General features: G+C 46.0%; 1 protein-coding gene across 1 annotated transcript in view; it reads right to left on the minus strand.

The window, feature by feature from the left end:
* ZNF592 (zinc finger protein 592) overlaps positions 1–2,947 on the minus strand; it is a 32,190-nt gene extending 29,243 nt beyond the window's left edge. Inside the window, exon 1 of the mRNA XM_026690039.2 lies at positions 2,840–2,947. The gene's annotated coding sequence lies outside the window, so the exon portion shown is untranslated. The remainder of the gene's footprint in view (positions 1–2,839) is intronic.
* Between the last annotated feature and the right edge of the window lie 11,134 nt (positions 2,948–14,081).

Below are 14,081 nucleotides of genomic sequence, written 5' to 3' on the forward strand. Positions count from 1 at the left end.
GATGAACAGGCCATAATGGGCTGCACATTAATAGGCTGATCCATAATGGATAATTTCAGCATCAACCTAACCCCCAAAACAAACAAACCACATTATAGCCCAGGCATTCTCACGGTTCGCCAATTTCCTCCAACCACAGAAAGGCCGAAAAATACAACCAATCTTATCCAGGCTGAAAACATGAAAAAGGCTGCCTAGTGAAGGACAGCTTTGTGGTAGATAATATTTTATCAACACAAGTTTAAAAGGGCCGGTTCAAGGATAAAATCATAAACAGGAGAAAAGGTTCCTTGTTCAGAAGCGTTTCGGACCTGTTTTTAAAGCTGAATTCACCAGCAGCCAAGAGTACCCTAGTGAAGACATTTCCTTGAATTTTTTTCCTTATCCTTCTCTATCGCTAGGTTCAGATCTGTTTTGGTTCACCATGCTGTGTGAGCCAACCATTGTGCTTCTGAACTGTGGTTTACTGCTTGCCAGAATATACAATCCAAGTCATGATAGCTTGTTCCATAAATCATCGCTTATGGTGAAATGTAAATAGGGTCAGTTTATTTTAGACAAAGGTCATTCTTGCTGCACTTAACAAGTCTGTCTTCATATGACAATCACAATGCAAATCTGTGATAATGCCACCTTGCTGAAGTTGAACACATCTGGATTTGGTCCACTGATGAAGGGAAACTCAACAAATACTTCCTTTGACTACCCAGAAAAATAGTGATATAAATATAATAAGCCCCAGTGCTTTAATCTACTTACTTGGGAGCAAGGGACCATGAACATTTAGAAGAATTAATCAGTGGAACAACTTGCCTCCAGAAGTTGTGGATGCTCCAACAGTGGAGGTTTTAAGAACAGATTGGACAGCCATTTGTCTGAAGTGGTAGAAGCTTCCTGCTTGAGCAGGGGGTTGGGCTAGATGACCTACAAGGTCCCTCCCAGCTCTGTTATTCTATTAACATGAACAGAACTCTACTTTATTATTTATTAGAATTTAATCCCTCTTTTATTACTTTATAAGTAACTGAAGGAGGCAAACATACCTAATGCTCCTTCTTCCTCCTATTTTCTCCCTAACAACTCTGTGAGGTAGGTTGGGTTGAGAAGGTACTGGCCCAAAGTTACCCTGCTAAATCTTTATGCGTAAGGAGGGACTAGAACTCACAGTCTCCTAGTTTCTAGGCCAGCACCTTAACCAGTACCATCAGTTCATGACTTCCCAAACTGTTGTTCAGCTGCAATCTTAGCCTCATATACATCCTCACTGGTATCAGACATACTGGGATAATATAATGCAGCTATCTGGCATAGATTAATAATAGTCCTATACTGTGTGCAAATGCCATGAATTAAGAAAACAGTGGCTAATTTCAACAGCTGGAAGGAAAATAAAGGAAACCCCCAGCACTATTTAAAAGATTTCATATTCCATCCGATCTAACTGATCTTTCTGCAGAAATACAAGGACTAAATTTCAGCTGGTGGAGGGGAAGGAGATTGGCATCCTCCAAGTTATTTTCTACTTAGTTAATGTGAAAAGCTTTGCAGCCTGCGAACCGAAGCCCATTATATAACAAGTTCCCTTTATGGGGGCAGGAAAACAAACAAACCACAATATCATGGTATCTTGTTCCTCCGCTAAACTCACATAAACATTATTGGCTGCTGCTCTAAAACGCCATGCACTAAATCGGAAGGAGCATTAATGCAATGGCACGGGAGCAGGAAGAGAGAAACAAACATTTAATAAAAGATGGGGAGTCAAAAAGAAACGAGGGGGGGACAAGAACAAGACGAATATGGACAGCTCCCCCGGGGTTTCCTGCGTAGAGCTGGAAGCCTGGATGGGGCATGGCTCTCCTTGGCCAAGTCGGCCTTGCCCAGAGCCCGCCGGGAGTTGGGTGGCTTACAAAAAGGCCATCGGGTCAGTGGGTACCATCAGTGCATCTGGGTACAAGTCAAATGGACCAATGCAAAACTGTTCTTAATCTTCTGCAGATAGCAGGCCATTAAGGACGGGGAAGCAAAGCGATGCATGGTCAGCCCAGTGGGTGCAACATGAGGGGAGTGTGGCAGGAGAAGAGACATGCACACACACACACACAGGGGTTGCATAAAGGTGAGGGGTGGTTTGGGGGTGCAACGCCTGCACCTATGAGGGTTTGCAAACGGGGGAGGGGGGTCCTGCTGCTTAGAAGTGCATTTCAGCATGGGGGGACGATGACACCCGTGTCAAGGGATCTAGTGAGAACGGTGGTCAGGGGATCTGCGATGATGATGATGGTCAGGAGGATGAGGAGAGTGGCAGGAAGAAGGGGCATTGGGGAGCCTGGGCAGCTGCCACCAAAGTTGGCGCAGGTCTTGCAAGCACCAGCCTGGCACAAGTGCCAGCCTGGCTGCAGGACGAAGCTGCTCATGGGGGGTCCCATATATTGGGGGAGTGGGTGGGGTGGGGGGGCTGCAGAGATTCATAGTGCCCAGGAAGGAGGGCCAGGCCTCCCCCGAGGACCCCCAGCCGGGGCACAGGCGACCCAGCCTGGCACAGCAGCCGCCGCCGCCGCTGCCGCTTCCCCGCAGACAAGAGACGGAGGAAGGGAGGGAGCGGAGCGAGGCCGCCTCTGCCAGCCTGGCCCAGCGGGTCGTCCAGAGCGGCCGACGCCCCCTCTCTCCCGGGCCCCGGCCCCGTGGCCAGCCGCCCCGCAGCCGAGGCCGAGCGCTCCGCCGCGGGGTGAGCTGCCAAAGCAGCCGGGAGGGCCCCGGGGCTGTCCCGCCGAGGGCCCCGAAGAGCGGCCCTGCCCTGCCGCCTGTCCTCGGGCCAAGCCTCTCGCCCCCCACTTACCGACCGGGCTGCTCCGCCGCGGGCTCCGCCGCCGCCGCCCGGGCCCGCGCAGGCCTCACCCAGCAGCGCCGGGCAGCGACCGCCTCAACATGGCGGCGGCGGGCGCGGGGGAGGGGCGGGCGCGGGGGAGGGGCGGGGCCTCCCGGGCCAGGACAGGGCCGCTCGATCGCCTCAGGGACGCCGCCGCCGCCGCCGGGCCGGGCCCCGCCAGCCCTTCCCTCGCTCGGTCTCTCTCCCGCTCGCTCGCACGACACACACACACGGCGGCCCTCCTCCTCCTCAGGGCGCTTCCCCGCCCCGAGTGAGGGTGCCCCTCCCCGCCAGCCCCCTCCTCCCCGAAGGACCGGCCCGAGAAGCTGGGGGCCGGGGGCTGCCCCAGGATGGAGGAGGTCAGGGGAGAGGGGACACGCCGGGTCTGGCAGCCTTGGCTCCGGTCCGGCCTTAGGAGGACGGCATGGGGGTGGGGTGGCTGGCCTGGGCCGGCCTGGCCTGGCAGGCATTGTAGGTTGTGGCAGGCATGGCATGGCCCAGACTGGCATGGTAGGGTATGGTACTGAAGGCATGGCATGGCCCTGACTGGCATGGTAGGGTATGGTACTGAAGGCATGGCATGGCCCAGACTGGCATGGTAGGGTATGGTACTGAAGGCATGGCATGGCCCAGACTGGCATGGTAGGGTATGGTACTGAAGGCATGGCATGGCCCAGACTGGCATGGTAGGGTATGGTACTGAAGGCATGGCATGGCCCTGACTGGCATGGTAGGGTATGGTACTGAAGGCATGGCATGGCCCAGACTGGCATGGTAGGGTATGGTACTGAAGGCATGGCATGGCCCTGACTGGCATGGTAGGGTATGGTACTGAAGGCATGGCATGGCCCAGACTGGCATGGTAGGGTATGGTACTGAAGGCATGGCATGGCCCTGACTGGCATGGTAGGGTATGGTACTGAAGGCATGGCATGGCCCAGACTGGCATGGTAGGGTATGGTACTGAAGGCATGGCATGGCCCTGACTGGCATGGTAGGGTATGGTACTGAAGGCATGGCATGGCCCAGACTGGCATGGTAGGGTATGGTACTGAAGGCATGGCATGGCCCAGACTGGCATGGTAGGGTATGGTACTGAAGGCATGGCATGGCCCTGACTGGCATGGTAGGGTATGGTACTGAAGGCATGGCATGGCCCAGACTGGCATGGTAGGGTATGGTACTGAAGGCATGGCATGGCCCTGACTGGCATGGCCTGGCAAGTTTGGCCTGGTATGTTATTGCTGGCATGGCAGGTATGGCCTGGTATGTTATTGCTGGCATGGCACAGCCCTGACTGGCATGGCATGGCAGATATGGCTGGTATGGCATGGTATGTTTTTGCTGGTATGGCGTGGCCCCGACTAACATGGCATGGCAGGTATGTTATGTTATTGAAGGCATGGCTTGGCCTTGATTGGCAGGGTATGGCAGGTATGGCCTGGTATGTTATTGCAGGCATGGCATGGCATGGCTGCCCTGGCAGGTATGGTATGTTATTGCAGGTATGGCCTGGCGTTGCAGGCATGGCCCGTTATTGCAGGGAAGTCATATTATTGTAGCCAGGGCATGGCAAGCACGGCATAGACTCTGGCCGTGCACCCAGCGAAACATAGGTGTCCTGCAGAGCAGCTTCATCCACCCTCTCTGCACCCAGCATAGTCCCTGAAGTTCAAGCACCCTTTTCCAGTCCATCCAGGGTTCAAGGGAGCATCCTTTCCTCCTCCCTGAACTCAACTCAACTTGGCCCTGAATGGATAACCGAGAAGGTCTTGGAAAAATCTCCCGAGAGACCCATGTGCTATGGTAAGGAACTGTACTGCCAGCAAGCCCCTGGTGCTGTGGAAAGCGCTGGGTTTTGTAGTCCAGCACCTTTGGTGTTCGCTCCAGAAGGTGGAGAGCCACACAAGCTGCAGAACGTGTGAAGATGGATGGTGGTCACAATGCCAACTTTCCAACAGTCCTAGCACTCACTGATGCTTTGTTTGACCTCAGGAACATTGTAAAGTGATGAGTGTCACGTTGAACCTGGTTGCACTTTTATAAAGGTGGGGACCATAATCACCTTGGCCCCAATGGTTCTTCCTGATGCCACCATGGCATGAGTCTGTCTTAGTCATCTTAGAAGCCGGCTGCCTCCCCAGCTGCTCAATTATCTCGTTGTGAGATGGGGTATGGTTTACTTTCATCATTACTGGATATTTATATTGGATTTTAGTCTTGTGAATTGCTTTGAGATGTTTGATATGAGCTAGTCTGTAAGGAAAGCAGAGGCTAAATTATTCTGAGCAGTTCTAATTCTCTGATTTATTTGCATAAGCTATCGTAGATAATATTTCAATTATCAGCTCCAAATTGTGCCAAGAAGCTTCCTGAAATTCCAGACAGGTGGAGGGTACGCAGCTAGCATCTTGCAATTAAAATCTTATGTGCTCTCATGATTTCTTTTGGTGCTTCTGTTTTAGTAAGATCTTCAATTATGCCAAGAACTCATAGTAAAGATCTTTTTTTTGTGTGTCATAACACACCTCTCTTTCTCTTTCTGTTTTTCATTCTGTCCAATACAGAGAGTTTATTGTAGATACTAATGCTTGATTCACTTATGAACGGTACAGTTGCAGAAATACTTTGTTTGAAACGGATGTTATTTATTTATTTAAGAAATTTTATATTGCCTCCTAGCTCATTTGCAGTGACTCCTGTGACACATCATGTCAAAGAGTGGACTCTCAAGAGGCGTTGGGGATGGGGCCCAGGATCTATTTGGGTGGGGTGGGGTACTAAGGGGAGAAATGGATATCTTAATCTCCTGCAGGGTGTGGCCAAATGCTTATCGGTTGTGATCTGTGCTTGAATGAGGTCAATGGCTTCCTTCATGCCTGCCTGAGCAAGCCAGGTTAGGCATGCCAAGGATTAGATGGAACAGAACAAGATAACAAAACGTTTCATAAGAAAAATGAAATCAGAAATCCAGATCCAAGATCCAGAATGTAAATGTAGTCCAGAGATATCAATCCAAAACAAATAGCAAGGAAAGTATCATATGCCACCAAAGCAAAGTTATAACAGAAGAGGATAATTGTAGTTTAGGGTTGGATTGGTGCTCTCTGAGCTTGGTTGTAAGCTTGCACACATTTTATTACCCAACTAAGTAACACACAAACCAACTACAGTCCTCCAAAACATCTTAAGTAAATTAAATAAAAAAACCCAGTAGCCGAAGAAGAAGAAAAAAAGAGACACTTACGACAGAAGCAGAAAATGATTTGACGGCTCATAATCAAACCATCATTGTATAATAACGGCAATAGTCACATTAGTTTTACAATGTCTTTTCAAAACTTTTCCCTTGCTGAGAAAATGCAAGATGTGCAGCTAGGATACTTTGCAAAAAATAAACACCCCCCCCCTCAACCTCTTGGTAGATTGGAGCTGACTCCCTGTTCACCCCAGGCTCCCCTACATTGTTGAATATCAATTCTGAGATAGTAAATCAGATAATACTTTTGGCCTTTCTGCCAAGACAAGAAGCAGCATTCTTTTAACTATCTGCTCAAATGCCACCATTTCCCCCTGAAAATGCTAATGGGATTATATAAAAGGTTATTCCATTCATTTCAAAGGAGAGGCACATTGACATAATTGTGATGCCCTTTTGTGCCTTGCTAATGACTTCTTTTATCTCCGAAAATGGAGGGTTTCTGGGGGCTTGGAGAGAAGGCTGGCATCATGTCAGCTCCAGCCTCTCTCCAACCCATTAGATTGCTTTCAAGAAGACACAATGGGGGTTTAGAGAGCTCTGATGGCCAATGGTCCCCGCAGCGGAGAAAGTTTCTGACTTCTAAATTATGGGATTCTTATTACCCTCGTTTTCACAGGCAACAGGGGCCAGTCAACCTAACAACGAAGTGTAGCTTTATAGTTCTCATTGTTGATTTGGAAAAACTTGCATGTGCTTCCTAGTCTGTCGGTAAGGTTCGCTCGCTAGTCTTGCTTGCTAGTCTATTGGTCAGGTTTGCCCAACATGCTAAACCACAGTTGGGCCTGGCTTGTTTGTGGTTTAGCGTGCGGGGTGTAAACTCGGCCATTCTGGTTTCTCAGCTGTAGCTTTATAGTTTCGTTGGCTGTGTGACCTAATAGATGGTGCCTTGGGTAAAACACACTTAAGCAAACTATGCCAGTGTGTGTTTGTGTAATCATAGCTCCCTCAAAAATTCACGTGTCTCTTCTGATATCTGATCTGATCTCTTCTTATCATTGGAGGCAGATCTGGGAGTCAGACCAATGTCTGTCTGTCTACCTGCTTACGCAGACATTTCATAAGGCCAACGATTACCTGAAGTGACTCTAGTTAGTTTATAGAAATAAAAACCAACAAGAATTTAACAAAAACTTAACTATTTGCAGCCATGAACACAATTAAAGAATCACATTAACTACCATTATGTGGAGTAGCTTATGTCCTTACCTTATGCTTTTCAGAGTGAGATAGGCAGCATATCAATCTCCAAGGTAGCTTTCAATCTTTGCATTCTATGATTCTATTTACCTGCTTCCCCTGTTACCGCTAAGGCAATTCTGGGCAGCTTACAAACAGTAAAAAAGTTAGAAAGAATGAGAATTACAGCTACAATACTATCTGAAAGCTAGAACTAAGTAGACTTACAGAAGTAGGGAGATGTCGCCACTCAGTGTGGGACGTTCTGGGCCTAGTTGGGTGATTCAACACGGAAATAACTTGTTGCTAGTTTTGTTTTCTTTGTTTTAAATAATTTAATGCGAGAAAGATTCTGGCAGTCGGCAGCGTGTTGGGTTTGATAATCTTCCAACCTTACATTCTACACCTCACTTTTATCTGTTTCAACAAGGGGAGATAAGAAATTTGTGATTAGCTGTGCACCTCATGTTGTGGTGGTTAGGAATACACAAGAACATGCCTCCCTTGCTTACTGAATTAACCTGTTTGAGGGGTATTGTTGCGCAAGATTTTTTGAGAAACCAACTAAGCAGGCTGGCTTTGAAGAAGATGCCAAGCCACACAGAATTAACTTAGCTTAATGCTCAGTGTTCGCTCCGCTCAAGCTATCATTAGTTATGCAAACCCAGCCAATAAGTAGACACAGAGTTTAGTTTACACACATGTTAAGTTTATGCAATGCCCTAAGGAAATCTATTTTAACCGGGATGTTTGAATAAAGCATTAAAGCCTGCCATGCATATTAAGCTACAAGTACAACATGATCATTGTTAACTTCGCATAGTATGATTAAAACAGCAACAACTCCTAGTTATGGCTTACTTATTTCAACTATTTGTATGCTCTCCAGCCTGGATGGTTTACACCGTAAAATGTAACAACCATATAACAACCTTCCAACAGCCGTCTGGTTTAAATGCACATCTTCCCCAGATACTAAAACTAAAATATATATATATATATATATATATATATATATATATATATATATATATGTATATGTATATGTATATGTATATGTATATGTATATGTATATGTATATGTATATGTATATGTATATGTATATGTATATTGCATGTGTGGTTTAGCGTGCGGGGTGTAAACTCGGCCATTCTCTGATTTCTCGGCCATTCTCCTCCAGTCCATGGCAGGCCGGTGCACCCGGGTGGAGGAGCAGCTGCTCCAGGATGACCAAAGGGTCAGTCCTGTGACTCCTGCAGCTCTGGGATATGGGACCCACTTTCCTGCCAACGTCAGCAAGCCACCGTCAGTCAAAATTCATATTAGTAGTCCGCGGGACTTAAAATGATGAGTTTGGTGATCCCTGAGGTCCAAAAGGCTGGCGACCCCTGATCTAGGCTGCTGGAGAAGACTGGTGCAAGATTGCACAACCTTGGCAACCTTTTTAAAGACTTGTGGACTTCAGCTCCTAGAATTCCCCAACCAGCCATGCTTTTGTCAGAAATTATACAAAACGAGACAGACAGAAGAGAAGTTGGCTTAATACTATCACATCAAGACAGACAAGAGCTTCTAAGAATCAGAGCGGCAGGGGATATGATGTGATGTTGTGAAGCATCGTGGGTCCTTGAACCTTGGATAACAATAAAAGATACAAAGGTATTTTTTTAATCTTAGCAACTTTAAGATGGGTGGATTCCCTTAGCAACTTAATGCTGGCTGGGGAATTCTGGGAGTTGAAGTCCAGACATCTTAAAAGTGACCAAGGTTGAGAAAGGCTACTCTAAACAAAACGCCAAAGGAAAGTTTCCAGCGGCACTGAGTTTGGCAAAATCCTCTCCAGCTCCCCCTCTGTTTTTTCTCTCTCCCTGCAGTTCATTAAGCTGTTTTTCTGCCCAAAATGAGAACATCCTAGCAGCGACCTCTTGCAGCACATTTAATCTCAATTTTCTGTAAGGTTTAATCACTTCCCTCTTTCATCAGCCTGACACCAAGGTGCGCGTACACAGACCCCCACACAAATCTCAATGCAAGCAGAAAAGCAAAGAGATTTTAATGTGCGTGTGTCTGTGTGTGTGTGTGTGTGTTTCTGAAATTGCCATCTGTGCTTGTGTTTGGGAAAAATCTGGTTAACTCAGGAGGTTTTCTTGATGCCTCATCAGGAGGGCAGATCGCCCTTATGTCTTTAGTGATAAATCATATGTGGGCGTCACAACTCTTCGAAGGACATGGGGAGTATGTGGCTGAGTCAGTTGAGAAAAAAACCTCCACTGTTTTCAGTATGGCTCCTTCTGAATAAATGCACACAGGATTGCCTTTAATATTATGTCTATATTGTATTCAGAGCTGTCTTATTAGAAGTTAAATGTTCATACAATATCTTGGGGAATTGGTCGTTAAAACCTGTTGTAAAAACATGCCCTTCTGCGATAAGCGTATTAGCATTCACAGCAAAAGAAGCGAAATTGGTCCAGATCCAACTTTTTAATGTGCCCTTTTGTAATGGGCCTGCTAATTTCCCTGCTGTTTCTTTTAGTAGGGCAAAAGCATTTCTAAATAATTTTTACTGACTTTGATGGCATGTGGTGGCAAATGCTCCACCCATAAGCCGGGATGAGAAGCCAGACTCACACAACAACGGTAGCAAAAAAACCAACAACAACCACCCTCATAAAATCAGACACAACCATGTTAACAAATGCAATGATTCAACTTAACAACGGTGGCAACAAAAGCCGTAAAATAGGGCACACTCGCTTAACAAATGTTTCACTTAGCAACATGAAGTTTGGGTTCAATTAGTGAAGGACTACTTGTATCTGTAACTAATTTTCTCCGTGTCTCAGATTCTGGTATCCTGGGAGCATTGATACATTTCACACAATTGCTGAAAGAAGGCGAAGCGGTTGAGACGTGACAGGCAGGTAGAGGTCCTTTATTGTTGTGTTATTATGTCATGGCTTCTAAGCATGGCAGGAGAGTTTGCAGGAGTCTTCAGGAGCCCTCCTCTTCTCCCAACTTCTGCCTTCTGTCTGTCTAACTGTGGATTAGACTCCTCCTTTTCAGAGAAGCCACCTTCCCGCAGCTGCCAGGGGAGGTCAGCACATGCTAATTCTTGGTTTCGAAAAAGATGGCTTGGATTGAATAGTTCCAGGCCTCTTCTGAATGGAACGGAATGGAATAGAATAGCAATTAAGAATAGAATAGAGAATGGAATAGAATAGAAATAAGAACGGAATGGAATGGAATAGCAATTAAGAATGGAATGGAATAGAATAGAATAGAGAATAGAATAGAATAGAAATAAGAATGGAATGGAATAGAATAGCAGTTAAAAATAGAATAAATAGAGAATGGAATAGAATAGAAATAAAAATGGAATGGAATGGAATAGAACAGCAATTAAGAATAGAATAGAAATAGAATAGAAATAGAAATAGAAATAGAAATAGAATAGAATAGAATAGAATAGAATAGAATAGAATAGAATAATTCTTTATTGGCCAAGTGTGATTGGACACACAAGGAATTTGTCTTTGGTGCATAGGCTCTCAGTGTACATAAGAAAAAAATAAAACACATCAAAAATCATAAGATACAATACTGAGTGACAGTCATAGGATACTAAATAAGCAATCTAAATCATATTAGGAAACTAAATAAAATAATATAAATCGTAAAGATATAAGCAACAAGGTCATCGGTGGGAGGAGATTAGGTACTAGGAAGGATGAGAAGAATAATAGTAAAATAGTCTTAGTAAGTAGTTTGACCATATTGCGGGAATTACTCATTTAGTAGAGTGGTGGTGTTGGGGAAAAAGCTGTCCTTGTGTCTAGTTGTTCTGGTGTGCAGTGCTCTACAGCGTCATTTTGAGGGTAGAAGTTGAAACAGTTTAATGTCCAGGATGTGAGAGGTCTGTAAATATTTTCACAGCCCTCTTTAAGCACATCGGCCCCTTCGGGACCCCAACCCACTTTAACATCCCTATCACTGTGGGAACTATGCAGTTAGAGAATCTCTCTAAGATAAAGAAGCATTTAGCTGGTTTTAGGCAGGACACACCCTGATTAACTTCATCCTGGTTTTTTTAAAAAACAAATTTATATGGCTGCCCAATTCATACAGGGTTAACAATTTAGTGCATTATTCCAGTTCTCTGGATTCAGACAATAGCCTGCATGATAAACTCATCAATCAGGATGAATTCATATATAGCACACTGGGTTAAATTGCAGTAAACATTTTGTAGCTCAGGGTTACATTATGGGGTCCTTGGTGCTCTCTGAGCCTGGTTGTTTTCTTGCAGACATTGCATCACCCAACTAGGGAACATCATCAGTGCTAAAACTTTGTGGCTTAGTTGAGTAATGAAAAATCTGCAACAAAGCAACCCAGCTCAGAGAGCACCACTAAATTTGCTCAGTATGTGGTTCAAGGCATTGTGTGTTAGTAGTTTGGGGTAGGGAGGGGTTGTAGTATTTGCACCATGGTGTATATTCTTGTATTGTAGCATATGTGCATATTGAAGTGTGGATTCCCCTCCAATTGTACTGTATTATGGAGCCAGCTGTTATTGATAATGCTTCTCTTACTTGGAGATACAGTAAGCCAGTCCTGTTCCATTTGGGATTCCAAACACCTGCCAAAAAAGTTGACACAGTTGCCTTTCACAGTGTTACATGTGCGTTTGTGTGCGTGCGTGTAGAGAGGAAGGATGGGCTAAGGGTTCCAAAAGAAGCTTCCTAAGAGTGAAGGAACTTTTCCAGAAACTGATGTTCCCTACACACAACCTACGGCAAAAATGTGGTTTGCTCCAGCGTGACTCAACACGTTTTGCGAAACTGTATCTGGTGCAATTTGTAAAGGATGTTTTGTTGTTGTTGTTTTGGTAGGTTGCAGGAAGCCTCGTCCAAATCACAGGAGTTTTGCAGGCTAGAGAAGAGAGAGTTTCTTTTGATTCTGGGACCAAGAACAGTTTAAGATTATTATTTTTTAATCAGGCCACGGAGATGAGGGAGATTAAATCTGGACCAGCGTTCCCTTGGAGGAAGTTATCGTTGTTGTTTTTTTAAGAAGGAGAAAAAAGACAAGATTTATTTTATTTATTTTATTTGTCAATCGCTTACAAGATAATAGTTATAAGTATAAACATAGTTATGAATACATGAAATGGATACATATAAGAAAAATAAACAATAGGACAGGGATGGTAATTCCTCCTGGGTGTCTGCATGGACCCTTTTAAATCACCTCCACCTCACCACCCCACCACTGCGGACACGGCTCATAAAAAAAAAAGTGCCATGTACAATTTAAGCTGTAGAGGGAAAGAAACTCTTGTCTTTTTAATCCGATACAAAAGAGCCCACCCTGGCAGGCCGCCGTCTGCGTTTGCAGCTCCTAAAGTTTACAAGTGTACGAGCCAAAGGCAGGGAGGTAGGTTCAGGGTGGGCAGCCAGCCAGGGCGGTGATGCCATAGGCCTTCTGCTCAGCCTCTTCTGCATACCTCCACGGCACATGATGCAGTTTAAAGTGGGTCTTGTCGTTGGATTGGATTGTAATGCCAGAATTGGGAGGAAAAACAACAACAGGAGCTGACTCTCCCACCCACTGGCTCCATTCACCCACTGGAGCAGGGGGTCCCCAAACTTGGCAACTTTAAGACTCATGGACTTCAACTCCCAGAATCCTCCAGCCAAGCATAGCTTACTCTCTTATAATCCCTTCCTCTGCAATCTCTCTCCACTTTAGGAGGTTAAGAGAAAAACAAACAAACAAACAGACATGGCTGGCTGGAGAATTCGGCGAGTTGAAGTCCACAAGTCTTAAAAGTTGCCAAGTTTGGAGACCTTGTGCACTGGAGGGTTGAATGGAGATAAATCTCACAGCTGAACAGGTTATCTGCCTGTCTCTACTGGCTGGCTGGATTGCATGGCCTTACTGGATCCCAAAGTTAGCCAATCCCAATCGGAAATGTGAAGGTGGTAGAGAGGTGATAAGGCTTAATGGGAAAGGGGCCCAAGTGTGGGGTTCTGGAAGCTGGGTTCTTGGCCATGCTGGCTGGGGATGATAGTTTTGGAGGTGCACAACGGGGACAGTCACCAGGCTAGCTTTAACCCTTTCATCCACAGGTAGTCCCAGTTCAGAGAACGGTTCAGATTATCCCCCAAAACTGTAATTGGAATAGCTCAGTTTTGCATCTTGGACCCAGAAGGGATACAAAGGCACAGTTTACTCCAAAAATCCTCAAGGCTACTGTTCCATTACAGCAGGCCCTCACCCCATTTTCCTTGCATTTTGTGTACGGTGTGTGTGTGTGTGTGGTGAGTGCAAGAAGTTTGTCTCCTAGAGCAGGGGTCTCCAACCATGCCAACTTTAAGCCTGGAGGACTTCAACTCCCAGAATTCCCCAGCCAGCTGGCTGAGGAATTCTGGGAGTTGAAGTCCACAAGTGTTCAAGTGGCCAAGGTTGGAGACCCCTGTCCTAGAGAACTCTTATCGGGTGTTTCTTCTGACAACCTAGTAGGTCACTACAGTTGTGTCAGCCAAGGCCTAGGCGCAAAATCAGGACATTTCCCTCCCGTGAAAAGAACCCGAAGGCCAGCTCCCCAAAGTTCCGATGCGCCCTTAATACAGGTTCCTTGTCTTTACAAACAGGTTACGCAAAAGGGAGAAGGCACCGCTGGAAAGAGCGAGGAGGGGGTGCCGCGATTCTAACAAGGAAGGCTGGAAGCGGCGAGCAGCAGCGGTTGAACTAGAAGCAGAACCGCT

Source organism: Notechis scutatus, chromosome 11 (assembly GCF_049901735.1).
Source record: "Notechis scutatus isolate UNSWTSFEM ecotype Mainland chromosome 11, rNotScu1.2, whole genome shotgun sequence".
Lineage (NCBI taxonomy): Eukaryota > Metazoa > Chordata > Lepidosauria > Squamata > Elapidae > Notechis > Notechis scutatus.